This window comes from Prionailurus viverrinus, chromosome A2 (assembly GCF_022837055.1).
Source record: "Prionailurus viverrinus isolate Anna chromosome A2, UM_Priviv_1.0, whole genome shotgun sequence".
Classification (NCBI taxonomy): domain Eukaryota; kingdom Metazoa; phylum Chordata; class Mammalia; order Carnivora; family Felidae; genus Prionailurus; species Prionailurus viverrinus.
The window spans coordinates 136011854-136025338 of NC_062562.1; positions in this window are offsets into that span (position 1 = coordinate 136011854).

A 13485-nucleotide genomic window follows, 5' to 3' on the forward strand; every position below is an offset into this window, starting at 1 on the left:
CTACAGAAGTCAACCCTTCTTATATCTTCCATCTCCCTGAAGCTACCATCATCACCTTCTCACCCCCTTCTTTAGAGCTTATACTCAACTTCTGTCTTGGGTATCTCTTCACACATTGCTTCTTCAACCCTCCAAACTCTGTTCCAACAGAACCTGCTTTTTCAATGGAAAACAATGACTGCCCAGTTTCCTAATTCCAATTTGACCACAAAGCCCTGGGAAATCTCTTCTTTTAGCCTTCATGACACTCTTTTTCCAGATTCTCCTTGAAACTCTCTTATCCATGTTTTCCTTTGTCACTCTTTAAATGTGGGCCTCTCCCAAAGATCTCATCTTGCTTGGTCCTAGAAGGCCTTCTCTTGCTTTGCTTCCCTCCCAGAGCCATCTCATTCTCTCCCATAGCTTCACCCACATGCTGGTCACTTTCCCCACCCACTTGGACTCCACCCCATCTCTTCTGAGCTCTTGACCTACATTTCCAACTGCCACCAGGATATCTCACTTCAAACCTGGCATGTCTCCAACCAAATTCAATGTCTTTACCCTAAAAGTTGCCCATCATGTGTAGATGACACCACCAACCAGACATGTACATAGAAACCTTGGAGAGTGACTTCCCACAGTGAATGAGTAGCTCATGCTGCCCGGCGGCCATGCAGTTTGTGTGCAGTCTGTAATTCAGGCCCTAACTCCCTCCTCCTGCTCAACTGCCACCACCATCTGCCTGGTTCACCCACCTCCAAACTCCTCTCTTCTCAAGCTTAAAAACAGAGGTTTAATCATCCTATTTCCACCTCAGAGATAGCACTGATTCCTCATTGTGTATGGGGAAAGGCTCAAACTCCTGGGAAGGCATTTGAGGCCCTCTATGGTATCCCTGGCACATTTCCCACCACACCCTCAGTGCCCCTCGCTCCTGCCACATGGGCCTCCCCGCTGTTCCCTGAACCCGCTGTTCTTTATCCCATGCCTCCACTTGCTATTCCTTCTGTCAGGAAGATATTTCTCTTCTTTTTCTGCCAACCCAAATGGTCCCATCAGTCAAACCTGAGGTCAATGGTCGTCTTTTCTATAAAGATTTGATTCTCCTTGGACAGTAGCCCCTTCTATTGTCTTCCCTTGTGTGTTACTTCTAGCACTTAGGTGACTATGCTTTGAATTTGTAACAGGTTAGTTTTATTTCTGTCTGTGAGTTCTTTTTTTTTTTAATTTTTTAATGTTTATTTATTTTTTGAGAGAGAGAGAGAGAGAGAGAGACAGACAGAGCATGAGCAGGGGAGGGGCTGAGAGAGTGAGACACAATCCAAAGCAGGCTCCAGGCTCTGAGCTGTCAGCACAGAGCCTGATGCAGGGCTCGAACTGGTGAGCCATGAGGTCCTGGCCTAAGCCCAAGTTGGACGCTTAACTGACTGAGCCACCTCGGCACCCCTTCTGTCTGTGAGTTCTTTAACAAGTGCCTATTGGGTAAGGGTTGTGCTCTTTGTTCTTATCATGCCATTTAATATTTACCACAGCTCTTTGAAGTGGTATTGGTATCTCCCTGTGCCAAAGAGGAAACTGGGGCTCAATGATGTTACAATTCTTCTTGAGGTCAAACAGCTGGCAAGTGGAAGAACCAGAACATGAACCCAGGGCTGGTTTACCCCAAACCTCAGCCTCGTTCCCCTACACCAATTATTCCCAATCTTCATGGTGCATGGAAATCACCTGAAGAATCTTTCGGCACTATTCATTGACCCAGACATTCCGAGTGAATTGGTGTGGAGCTCAACCCAGGGATCACGGTGTGCGGTTTTATTTTTCTAGTTGCCTGGGTAATTCTAATATTCAGCAAAGTCTAGGAAGCACCTCCCTAGGTTATTCAGTGCTTCCCTGGAGGCCAGCACACAGTGTGTTTAATATATATTTCCCCCAAATATTTGCTCCAAATGCTTTTCTGTTCTGCTGGACATTTTATCCCCAAATTCTAAGGTTGGCAAAAATTCAAAAGCAAAAACAAGTAGAGAAAGAAATTAGTTATCTGGCTAACATGAGCCCCAAATTCATTTCCAATGAAATTTCCCAAATCAATATAAAGAAATTAGGAAGCACAAGCCAAAGTTGTTTTAATTTTACTTTTTAATGTTTATTTATTTTTGAGAGAGAGATACACAGAGTGCAAGTTGGGGAGGGAAAGAGAGAGAGGGAGACACAGAGTCTGAAGCAGGCTCCAGGCTCTGATGTGTCAGCACAGAGCCTCATGTGGGGGCTTGAACCCATGAACTGCAAGATCATGACCTGAGCTGAAGTCAGACATTTAACTGACTAAGCCACCCAGGCATCAGGCCAAAATTGTTTAAACTCATTGCTCTTCAATTGCCTTTCTTTGACAAAGAGACGTGGCCTCCTGGACACCCTCCCACCCTTCCCCTTTTTCATCACTCAGAAGCTGCATGTTGCCATGACTTGTCTCCACAGACTGATCCCAAGGCAGAGCCTACCTTCTTTGGAAGAGAAGTTGGCACATGGCAAAGGAAGCATGTATAGAAGGTGTGGACCATGGCAATGATCAGGTCACACTCTCTGAGTCCTCGTGCTGTTCTGTGGCAGGCTGTCACAACCATGCTCTGCCCCAGAAATTGCTGGGAAAAAAATCTCATTGGGTTAGCCACTGCCCACACTTAAATTACTATTCTCTTTGCACAATTTATTTTATCACACCAAAATTGATGGAAAAATTTTTGAAAACTATCCTTTAAAATATTTTGTCCCATTTAAGACTTATCTATAACTTTTAGTATTAAATTCCACCAGTGAGGAAACATCACCCAGTAAAACTGTGCTGTGAATTTATGTGGACTTCCTATCTAATTAGTAGGATATACATTCTTATAAAATCCTATTAAAGCTTCTGTTCTGCTGCATCTAAGAAGCAAACAACAAAAGACCTTTCAGCATCTATAAAGGCCATGAAACTACTCTTCTCAGATGTTTTGGATTCAGATGTTGATCATTGCTAGCAGTAATCTAGAACACATGAGAGATCTAGACGTCACTTATGCTCAAAGGATTGGACCAATTAAACAATTCATTCACTGAACTTTATTCAGAGTCTGCCCTACGTGCCCACACATGTATACAGTACCTAATACAGAGCTAAGTACTATTTGGAGCCCAGTGACTCACACAGGAGTGTTCCTTTATAAAGATGCCTAAGGCTAAGTTAACTGGTCTCAGCTAAATGATATACTAGGTCAGTAATTTAAAAGAGGCTTCAGGGCCTCAAATGATTTATTGCTAAGTGAATGGTCCATGTGGGCCATTTGTGGTAGAAAGCAGGCAAGAAAACCAGGTGAAGGTTCTGCCTTTTTAACTTTTGAATCTCAGCTGCTTTGATTGCAAGACGAGAGAGTCATATCAGAAATTTATTTCCAAGGTCATCCCATCTCTCCTGGGGATTTGTGAGAGTTCATGGGATAGAGTGGAGGCCTCTGGCAATGAGGTGTATATTCAACTTGGAGGGGGGAAATGTTGGGAAGGGGCCCATGAGGAAATACATACCGTACCAGTTATATTTACAGAGGCAATTTAATATGAAGAATTAGTAACCGGGTTCTGGAGGACATAAAGGACACTCTGACGTATTTAGAGACAGGAAATGCAGGAAACGGCCACTGCCCACAAGGGTAGAAGGACAAAGAGGAAAGGCTGGGTTAGAAATTGGAAGCTTGGAGAAGAGCTGAGGCAGGGGTCCTGCCCAGGTGGTGCTGGTATCTCTTAGAGCCTCAATGAAGCTTGTTCTGGGGTGTAAGGAAAACCTGCAAACGGACAAGCTGCTGTTGCAGGAAGAAGCGTTGCTAGAATAATACCCACAGGAACGTCTGGAGCAGATCTGACTATGAGAGGAATCATTTGTGTGGTGAGTCTTAGTTATGTTAATGTAAAGACACTAGACTCTCCTCGCATACAGAAAAGATGTAACAGAATTTTAAACATTTTCTGTGGCTTATCAGTTTGCAAAAAGAGACCCGGAGGCTTCTGGTAGGGAATGAAGGCAAAACCTAATGCTCTTCTTCCTGAGAGTTGAAATTAGAGAAATCTGCTTTTTAAGAGTGTGGCATTAACAAACGTCTGCTGACATGAGAGGACTCCAGAAGCCCCAACGGGGGATTCCTTATGAGAGGATCTGCTGGTGATACAGGCTGGAGAAAAACAAAGAGTTCCAGCAAAACACACAGGTGAGACTGAAGAATGTCTGGACCTAGCCGCTAAGGTGTTTTGTCACTCTTTCAGAGCAATGGCTGAATATGTGAGTGAAAACGCAAAAAGCTATAAACTCAGATCCCAAGCATAAGTTTTGGGTTGTGCAGGGATTTGGCTCAGCAAGGGTATCACCTGATCCTCGAGCCAGAGTCCTTGTAACTTTACAGGATTTGTGTTCTGTGATGACATGGTACTTGGAAAAGTCACAGAAGCAAGAGTGCCTATAGACCAAAGAGACTTTCCAGTTATGCTGTTTGGAAGTACTGACCCACCTGGTCTCAGTGAATTCCTGGGATTCTTGGACAATTTGGAGTAGGAATCCCAAGAGAGCTCCTGGATTTCTGCTAATTAGGAATAACTGAGCAATAAATGGGGGAAATGTGTAAATCTGATAAAGAGGGTTACACCAGTTATACTAGTATTTAAGCTCCAGTTATTCATTTGGAATAGGGACAAAGATGTGGGGAAATACAGTTCTTAGTAACATGTTAATATTTATGTGTTTCAAGACAACCAGCTGTCAGGGACCATTAGGCATTTGGGATCTTTTTGATCCTTTATAGGAAATTAATCAGAATCTGAATTTCTGATTCTTTCATGAGTGGGTTACTCTCTCTCTCTCTCTCTCTCTCTATATATATATATATATACACACATACACACATATAAATAAATATCAAATATATATATTTTACAAATATATATATAAAGTATATATATAAAATGAACACACTTCCTAAGCCACCCGATATTTAGGGAGCTATAGAAATTACTATATAAAATCAGAGTTTTGTTGATTTTAAGAAGTATTTAGGAAGTAATGAGTAATGGTCTTATATTTTAATTATTGTGGGTTATTTTCATCAGGTTAACACTAAGAAGTCAATATTATCATCTATTTGTGTCGCTCAGGAAAACCGCTACAGTAATTTAACAGCTGTAATCAATTCATGAAACATCCTTGGCAAGGGTGGGCTTGCATACTTATGCAGAGATTCAAAGTTAGATATTATCTGGGTGAGTACTGTGTACTGTGCTTGATGGGATTTTTTTTGAAAATGTAAATCAGAAATTGCTTGCAGAACAGCTAAATGAGTCATTTATTCTTCTATTTAAAAGAATATTGATTTATTGAATATTTGCTACATGCATTGTGCTCTCTAGTTGAATCAAGAGTGAGAAGTGAAAGGGGGATTGGTGAAGGGAAGGGGTGTAAGGGAGAGAGTCTTGGCAGATCTTGTAGCTTTCTAGATTAATTTTCATAAAAAGTTGACATTTTACAATATTGGGTCTTTCTATCAAAATCTCTCCATTCAAAGTATCCCTTATTTCCATTACTAAAGTTTTTAGTGTTTTTTTCTTTAATTATGCACAGTCATTATTGTTTATACACAGATTTTATATTGCTATTATGAACAATAGATTCCCAACCAGTTTCCCTACTTTGTACAATCCAAAGTCCTTACACAATTTTCATTACAGTCTAAGTCCTCCAAAATCCACACCTACAAATCTATCCTCCTTTTAGATTGAGAGTTTTGAAAATTATTTTTATCTCACTACTAAATAAGAAATTACACATTTTTGTTTTAATGGTTATCCTTAAAATTTTAACGTGGCTACCTAACAACGCCTCAAGATTATTTATTCTCTCCTTCTCAACAATATAAAAAACTTAAAATGCTTAATTTTGGTCCCTCCCTTTCCATCCTAATATTGTTGCTGACACTATATTTCACCTTGCCCTGTTACCAGAAATGAGTAATTCCTAGTTATTTTTATATGTTTATTGTTGTAAATTTCACTGCATGTATACAAATTTATTTGCTCAACTTTTCCTCTTGCATTTCATTGGAAAATGTTTTTTCAATTTCCTATAGATAGGATCTGCTCTTGGTAATTTTGTTTGTCTGAAAATCTCTTTACTCTTGCTCTTTAATGATAGTTTAGCTGGATATAAAGTTATAGATTGATTTTTTTTCCTCGGGATTTTGAAAATATGATTCCAGTGCCATCTTGCTTCCATCATTGCTCTACAAAAGTCTCCCTTTGGTCTAATCTGTTTTGCAGATAACTTGTCTTTTCTCTCTGGTAGTTTTTTTAAAAGTTTTTTTTTTTCAATGTTTATTTATGAAAGGGGGGGTGGTACAGAGAGAGAGAGGGAGACACAAAATCTGAAGCAGGCTCCAGGCTCTGAGCTGTCAGCACAGAGCCTGACCTGGGGTTCAAACTCATGTGGGGCTCCAACGCTGGAACTGTGAGATCATAACCTGAGCGGCAGTCAGATGCTTAACGAACTGAGCCACCCAGGCACCCCTCTCTGGTAGTTTTTGAAATCGCTTTTTCCTCTGCTCTCTGAACTTTTGCAACAATATATTTTATTTAGTTTTGGAACTACTTGGAACCTCTGCTTCTTGACATTGAAAATTTATATCTTTCTTCCATTCTGGAAATTGCTCATCTTTCTCACTTCCTGTCTTTTTTCTTTCTAGAATTCCTGTTTTAAGACATATGATGGGCCTATTAATTCTACTTTCCCTGTCTCTCAGCTCCTTTCATATTTTCCATTTCTTCAAAACCAAAAGCCACTCACCCTAGTATATTATTACTCCTTTTAAGACTGTAATGTATATATTTACTGTTAGGTTCAGAGCCTCTCCATCAACGTAAATAAAAAGTTGTTAACATTTCATCCACGGCCTGGGGTGCTGAAGCAAAGACCCAGGCAGAAATCTCAGGGCTGTGTTTTTTCCTATTTCCCCAAGTGCCCAGCCACCTCCTCACCCTGGAATATTTCTTCCCAGCACTCAAGGCTGTTGGGTCTATTAAGAAACCTGGTACACGAGTGGCTAAGAGTGGGTTCCATTGCAATGTTATTAGATCACCCCATTATGAGCACCTTTCTTTGGAAAGGACAGGGCAGTGGAGCAGAGATTTGGGGCTAATTTCCTTACATCTGTCTTCTACTGCACTAACTCTCTTTTTAGGTGTATCTAATTTTCTGTTTACCACATCTACTGAGTTTTTTTTAAAGACACATTTAATCAGCATCATGATCAGACTGTTATATTTATCAATTAACATGTGAGCAACAACAAAAAACTACATTAAAACCTTTTGTTGGAGTGCTTTTCACTTTTCAGAGAACAGAAACTAAAATATTTGGGAAGATGGTGGCGTAGGAGGATGCTGGGCTCACCTCGTCCTGCTGATCACTTAGATTCCACCCACACCTGCCTAAATAACCCAGAAAACTGCCAGAAGACTAGCAGAATGGATTCTCCAGAGCCAAGCGTAGACGAGAGGCTCACAAAAGAGGGTAGGAAGGGCGGCGAGGCAGTGCACACTACACGGACTGGCGGGAGGGAGCCAGGGCGGAGGGGCAGCCTGCCGGCAAAGCCGAGCCCTCAAGTCTGGCTTGAAAAAGCGGAGGGGCCGGACAGAGTGTGTTCTGACAGCAAGCGAGACTTAACATCTAGAGGGTTATAAGTTGACAGCTCTGCTCGGAGAGCGGGAGGGCTGGAGGACAATGGGAGGGAGAGTTGTTGAGCCCCGGATGACAGAGCACAGCTTGTTGGGGAACAAAGGCGCTCGCCAGCACCATCTCCCTTGCCCACCACCCAGCCAAAATCCCAAAGGGAACCAGTTCCTGTCAGGGAACTTGCTTGCACCTCACAAACACCCAATGCTGTGCTTCTGTGGATCCATCCCTCCGGCAGCGGGTCTGACTCTCTCCGGGTGCTGCAGGGCCCCTCCCGAAGCAGATCACCAAAGGAAAAGCGAGCCAAGCCTGCCCCACCCGCCCCTGTGCACCCTGCCAATCCATCCCAGCTAATACGCCAGATCCCCAGCACCACAAGCCTGGCAGTGTGCAAGTAGCCCAGACAGGCCAGCCACCCCACAGCGAATCCCGCCCCTAGGAGAGGGGAAGAGAAGGTACACACCAGTCTGACTGTGACCCCAGCAGTGGGCTGGGGGCAGACATCAGATCTGACTGTGGCCCCGCCCACCAACGCAAGTTATTCAAGACAGCACAGGGGAAGTGCCCTGCAGTTTCGCACCACTCCAGGGACTATCCAAAATGACGAAATGAAAGAATTCCCCTCAAAAGAAACTCCAGGAAATAGCGACAGCTAATGAACTGATCAAAACCGATTTAAACAATATAACAAAGTGAATTTAGAATAATAGTCATAAAATTAACCGCTGGGCTTGAAAACAGTATACAGACAGCAGAGAATCTATTGCTACAGAGATCAAGGGACTAAGGAACAGCCAGGAGGAGCTAAAAAATGCTATTAATGAGCTGCAAAATAAAATGGAGATGACCACAGCTCGGATTGAGAGGCAGAGGAGAGAATAGGTGAACTAGAAGATAAAATTATGGAAAAAGAAGAAGCTGAGAAAAAGAGAGATTAAAAAATCCAGGAGTATGAGAGGAAAATTAGAGAACTGAGTGATGCACTAAAGAGATATAATCTATGCATGATTGGTATTCAAGAGGAGGAAGAGAGAGGGAAAGGTGCTGAAGGTGTACTTGAAGAAATCATAGCTGATAACTTCCCTGATCTGGGGAAGGAAAAAGGAATTGAAATCCAAGAGGCACAGAGAACTCCCTTCAGACGTAACTTGAAACGATCTTCTGCACAACATATCATTGTGAAGCTGGCAAAATACAAGGATTAAGAGAATATTCTGACAGCAGCTAGGGATAAACATGCTCTAACATATAAAGGGAGACCGATAAGACTCGTGACGGATCTCTCTACTGAAACCTGGCAGGCCAGAAAAAATGGCAGGAAATCTTCAATGTAATGAACAGAAAAAATATGCAGCCAACATTCCTTTATCCAGCAAGTGTGTCATTCAGAATAGAAGGAGAACTAAAGGTCTTCCCAAACAAACAAAAACTGAAGGAATTCATCACCACTAAACCAGCCCTACAAGAGATCCTAAGGGGGATCCTGTGAGACAAAACACCAGAGACATCACTTCAAGCATGAAACCTACAGACATCACAATGACTCTAAACCCATATCTTTTTATAATAACACTGAACATAAATGGACTAAATGCGCCAACCAAAAGACATAGGGTATCAGAATGTATAAAAAAAACAAGACTACTTGTTTGCTGTCTACAAGAGACTCATTTTAGACCTGAGGACACCTTCAGATTGAAAGTGAGGGGATGAAGAACTATCTATCATGCTACTGGAAGTCAAAAGAAAGCTGGACTAGCCATACTTAGATCAGACAAACTAGACTTTAACTTAAAGGCTGTAACAAGAGATGAAGAATGGCATTATATAACAATTACAGGGTCTATTCATCAGGAAGAGCTAACAATTATAAATGTCTATGCGCCGAATACGGGAGCCCCCAAATATATAAAACAATTACTCACAAACATAAGCAACCTTATTGATAAGAATGTGGTAATTGCAGGGGACTTTAAGACTCCACTTACAACAATGGATAGATCATCTAGACACAGGATCAATAAAGAAACAAGGGCCCTGAATGAGACATTGGATCAGATGGACTTGACAGATATATTTAGAACTCTGCATCCCAAAGCAACAGAATATACTTTCTTCTTGAGTGCACATGGAACATTCTCCAAGATAGATCACATACTGGGTCACGAAACAGCCCTTCATAAGTATACAAGAATTGAGATCATACCATGCATACTTTCAGACCACAATGCTATGAAGCTTGAAATCAACCACAGGAAAAAGTCTGGAAAACCTCCAAAAGCATGGAGGTTAAAGAACACCCTACTAATGAATGAGTGGGTCAACCAGGCAATTAGACAAGAAATTTAAAAATATATGGAAACAAACGAAAATGAAAATACAACAATCCAAACGCTTTGGGATGCAGCGAAGGCAGTCCTGAGAGGAAAATACATTGCAATCCAGGCCTATCTCAAGAAACAAGAAAAATCCCAAATACAAAATCTAATAGCACACCTAAAGGAAATAGAAGCAGAACAGCAAAGGCAGCCTAAACCCAGCAGAAGAAGAGAAACAATAAAGATCAGAGCAGAAATAAACAATATAGAATCTAAAAAAACTGTAGAGCAGATCAACAAAACCAAGAGTTGGTTTTTTGAAAAAATAAACAAAATTGATAAACCTCTAGCCAGGCTTCTCAAAAAGAAAAGGGAGATGACCCAAATAGATAAAATCATGAATGAAACTGGAATGATTACAACCAATCCCTCAGAAATACAAGCAATTATCAGGGAATACTATGAAAAACTATATGCCAACAAACTGGACAACCTGGAAGAAATGGACAAATTCCTAAACACCCACACACTTCCAAAACTCAAACAGGAGGAAATAGAAAGCTTGAATAGACCCATAACCAGCGAAGAAATTGAATCAGTTATCAAAAATCTCCCAACAAATAAGAGTCCAGGACCAGATGGCTTCCCAGGGGAATTCTCTCAGACATTTAAAACAGAGATAATACCTATCCTTCTCAAGCTGTTCCAAAAGAGAAAGGGAAGGAAAACTTTCAGACTCATTCTATGAAGCCAGTATGACTTTGATTCCTAAACCAGACAGACCCAGTAAAAAAAGAGAACTACAGGCCAATATCCCTGATGAATATGGATGCAAAAATTCTCAATAAGATACTAGCAAATCGAATTCGAAAGCATATAAAAAGAATTCACCATGATCAAGTGGGATTCATTCCTGGGCTGCAGGACAGGTTCAACATTCGCAAATCAATCAACATGATGCATCACATTAATAAAAGAAAAGATAAGGGGTGCCTGGGTGGCTCAGTCGGTTGAACGTCAGACTTTGGCTCAGGTCACGATCTTGCAGTCCGTGAGTTCGAGCCCCACGTCAGGCTCTGGGCTGATGGCTCAGAGCCTGAAGCCTGCTTCTGATTCTGTGTCTCCCTTTCTCTCTGCCCCTCCCCCGTTCATGCTCTGTCTCTCTCTGTCTCAAAAATAAATAAACGTTAAAAAAAATTAAAATAAATAAATAAATAAATAAATAAATAAATAAAAGAAAAGATAAGAACCATATGATCCTGTCTATCGATGCAGAAAAAAACATTTGACCAAATTCAGCATCCTTTCTTAATTAAAACCCTCGAGAAAGTCAGGATAAAAGGAACATACTTAAACATCATAAAAGCCATTTATGAAAAGCCCACAGCTAACATCATCCTCAATGGGGAAAAACTGAGAGCTTTTTCCCTGAGATCAGGAACACGACAGGGATGTCCACTCTCACCACTGTTGTTTAACATAGTGTTGGAAGTTCTAGCATCAGCAATCAGACAACAAAAGGAAATCAAAGACATCAACATTGGCAAATATGAAGTTAAGCTTTCACTTTTTTCAGATGACATGATATTATACATGGAAAATCTGATAGACTCCACCAAAAGTCTGCTAGAACTGATCCATGAATTTAGCAAAGTTGCAGGATACAAAATCAATGTAGAGAAATCAGTTGCATTCTTATACACTAATAATGAAGCAACAGAAAGACAAATAAAGAAACTAATCCCATTCACAATTGCACCAAGAATCATAAAATACCTAGGAATAAATCTAACCAAAGATGTAAAAGATCTGTATGCTGAAAACTATAGAAAGCTGATGAAGGAAATTGAAGAAGATGTAAAGAAATGGAAAACCATTCCGTGCTCATGGATGATGGAGAATAAATATTGTCAAAATGTCAATACTACCCAAAGCTATCTACACATTCAATGCGATCCCAATCAAAATTGCACCAGCATTCTTCTTGAAGCTAGAACAAGCAATCCTAAAATTCATATGGAACCACAAAAGGCCCTGAATAGCCAAAGTAATTTTGAAGAAGAAGACCAAAGCGGGAGGCATCACAATCCCAGACTTTAGCCTCTACTACAAAGCTATAATCATCAAGACAGCATGCTATTGGCATAAAAACAGACACATAGACCAATGGAAGAGAATAGAAACCCCAGAACTAGACCCACAAACGTATGGCCAACTAATCTTTGACAAAGCAGGAAAGAATATCCGATGGAAAAAAGACAGTGTCTTTAACAAATGGTGCTGGGAGAACTGGACAGCAACATGCAGAAGATTGAAACTAGACCACTTTCTCACACCATTCACAAAAATAAACTCAAAATGAATAAAGGACCTGAATGTGAGACAGGAAACCATCAAAACCCTAGAGGAGAAAGCAGGAAAACACCTCTCTGACCTCAGCCGTAGCAATTTCTTACTTGACACATCCCCAAAGGCAAGGGCATTAAAAGCAAAAATGAACTACTGGGACCTCATGAAGATAAAAAGCTTCTGCACAGCAAAGGAAACAATCAACAAAATTAAAAGGCAACCAACGGAATGGGAAAAGATATTTGCAAATGACATATCGGACAAAGCGCTAGTATCCAAAATCTATAAAGAGCTCACCAAACTCCACACCGGAAAAACAAATAATCCAGTGAAGAAATGGACAGAAAACATGAATAGACACTTCTCTAAAGAAGACATCCGGATGGCCAACAGGCACATGAGAAGATGCTCAACGTCGCTCCTCATCAGGGAAATACAAATCAAAACCACCCTCAGGTATCATCTCACACCAGTCAGAGTGGCCAAAATGGACAAATCAGGAGACTATAGATGCTGGTGAGGATGTGGAGAAACGGGAACCCTCTTGCACTGTTGGTGGGAATGCAAACTGGTGCAGCTGCTCTGGAACACAGTGTGGAGGTTCCTCAAAAAATTAAAAATAGACCTACCCTATGACCCAGCAGTAGCACTGCTAGGAATTTACCCAAGGGATACAGGAGTACTGATGCATAGGGGCACTTGCACCCCAATGTTTATAGTAGCACTTTCAACAATAGCCAAATTATGGGAAGAGCCTAAATGTGCATCAACTGATGAATGGATAAAGAAATTGTGGTTTATATACACAATGGAGTACTACGTGGCAATGCGAAAGAATGAAATATGGCCCTTTGTAGCAACATGGACGGAACTGGAGAGTGTTATGCTAAGTGAAATAAGCCATACAGAGAAAGACAGATCCCATATGTTTTCACTCTTACGTGGATCCTGAGAAACTTAACAGAAATCCATGGGGGAGGGGAAGGGAAAAAAAAAAGAGGTTAGAGTGGGAGAGAGCCAAAGCATAAGAGACTCTTAAAAACTGAGAACAAACTGAGGGTTGATGGGGGGTGGGAGGGAGGGGAGGGTGGGTGA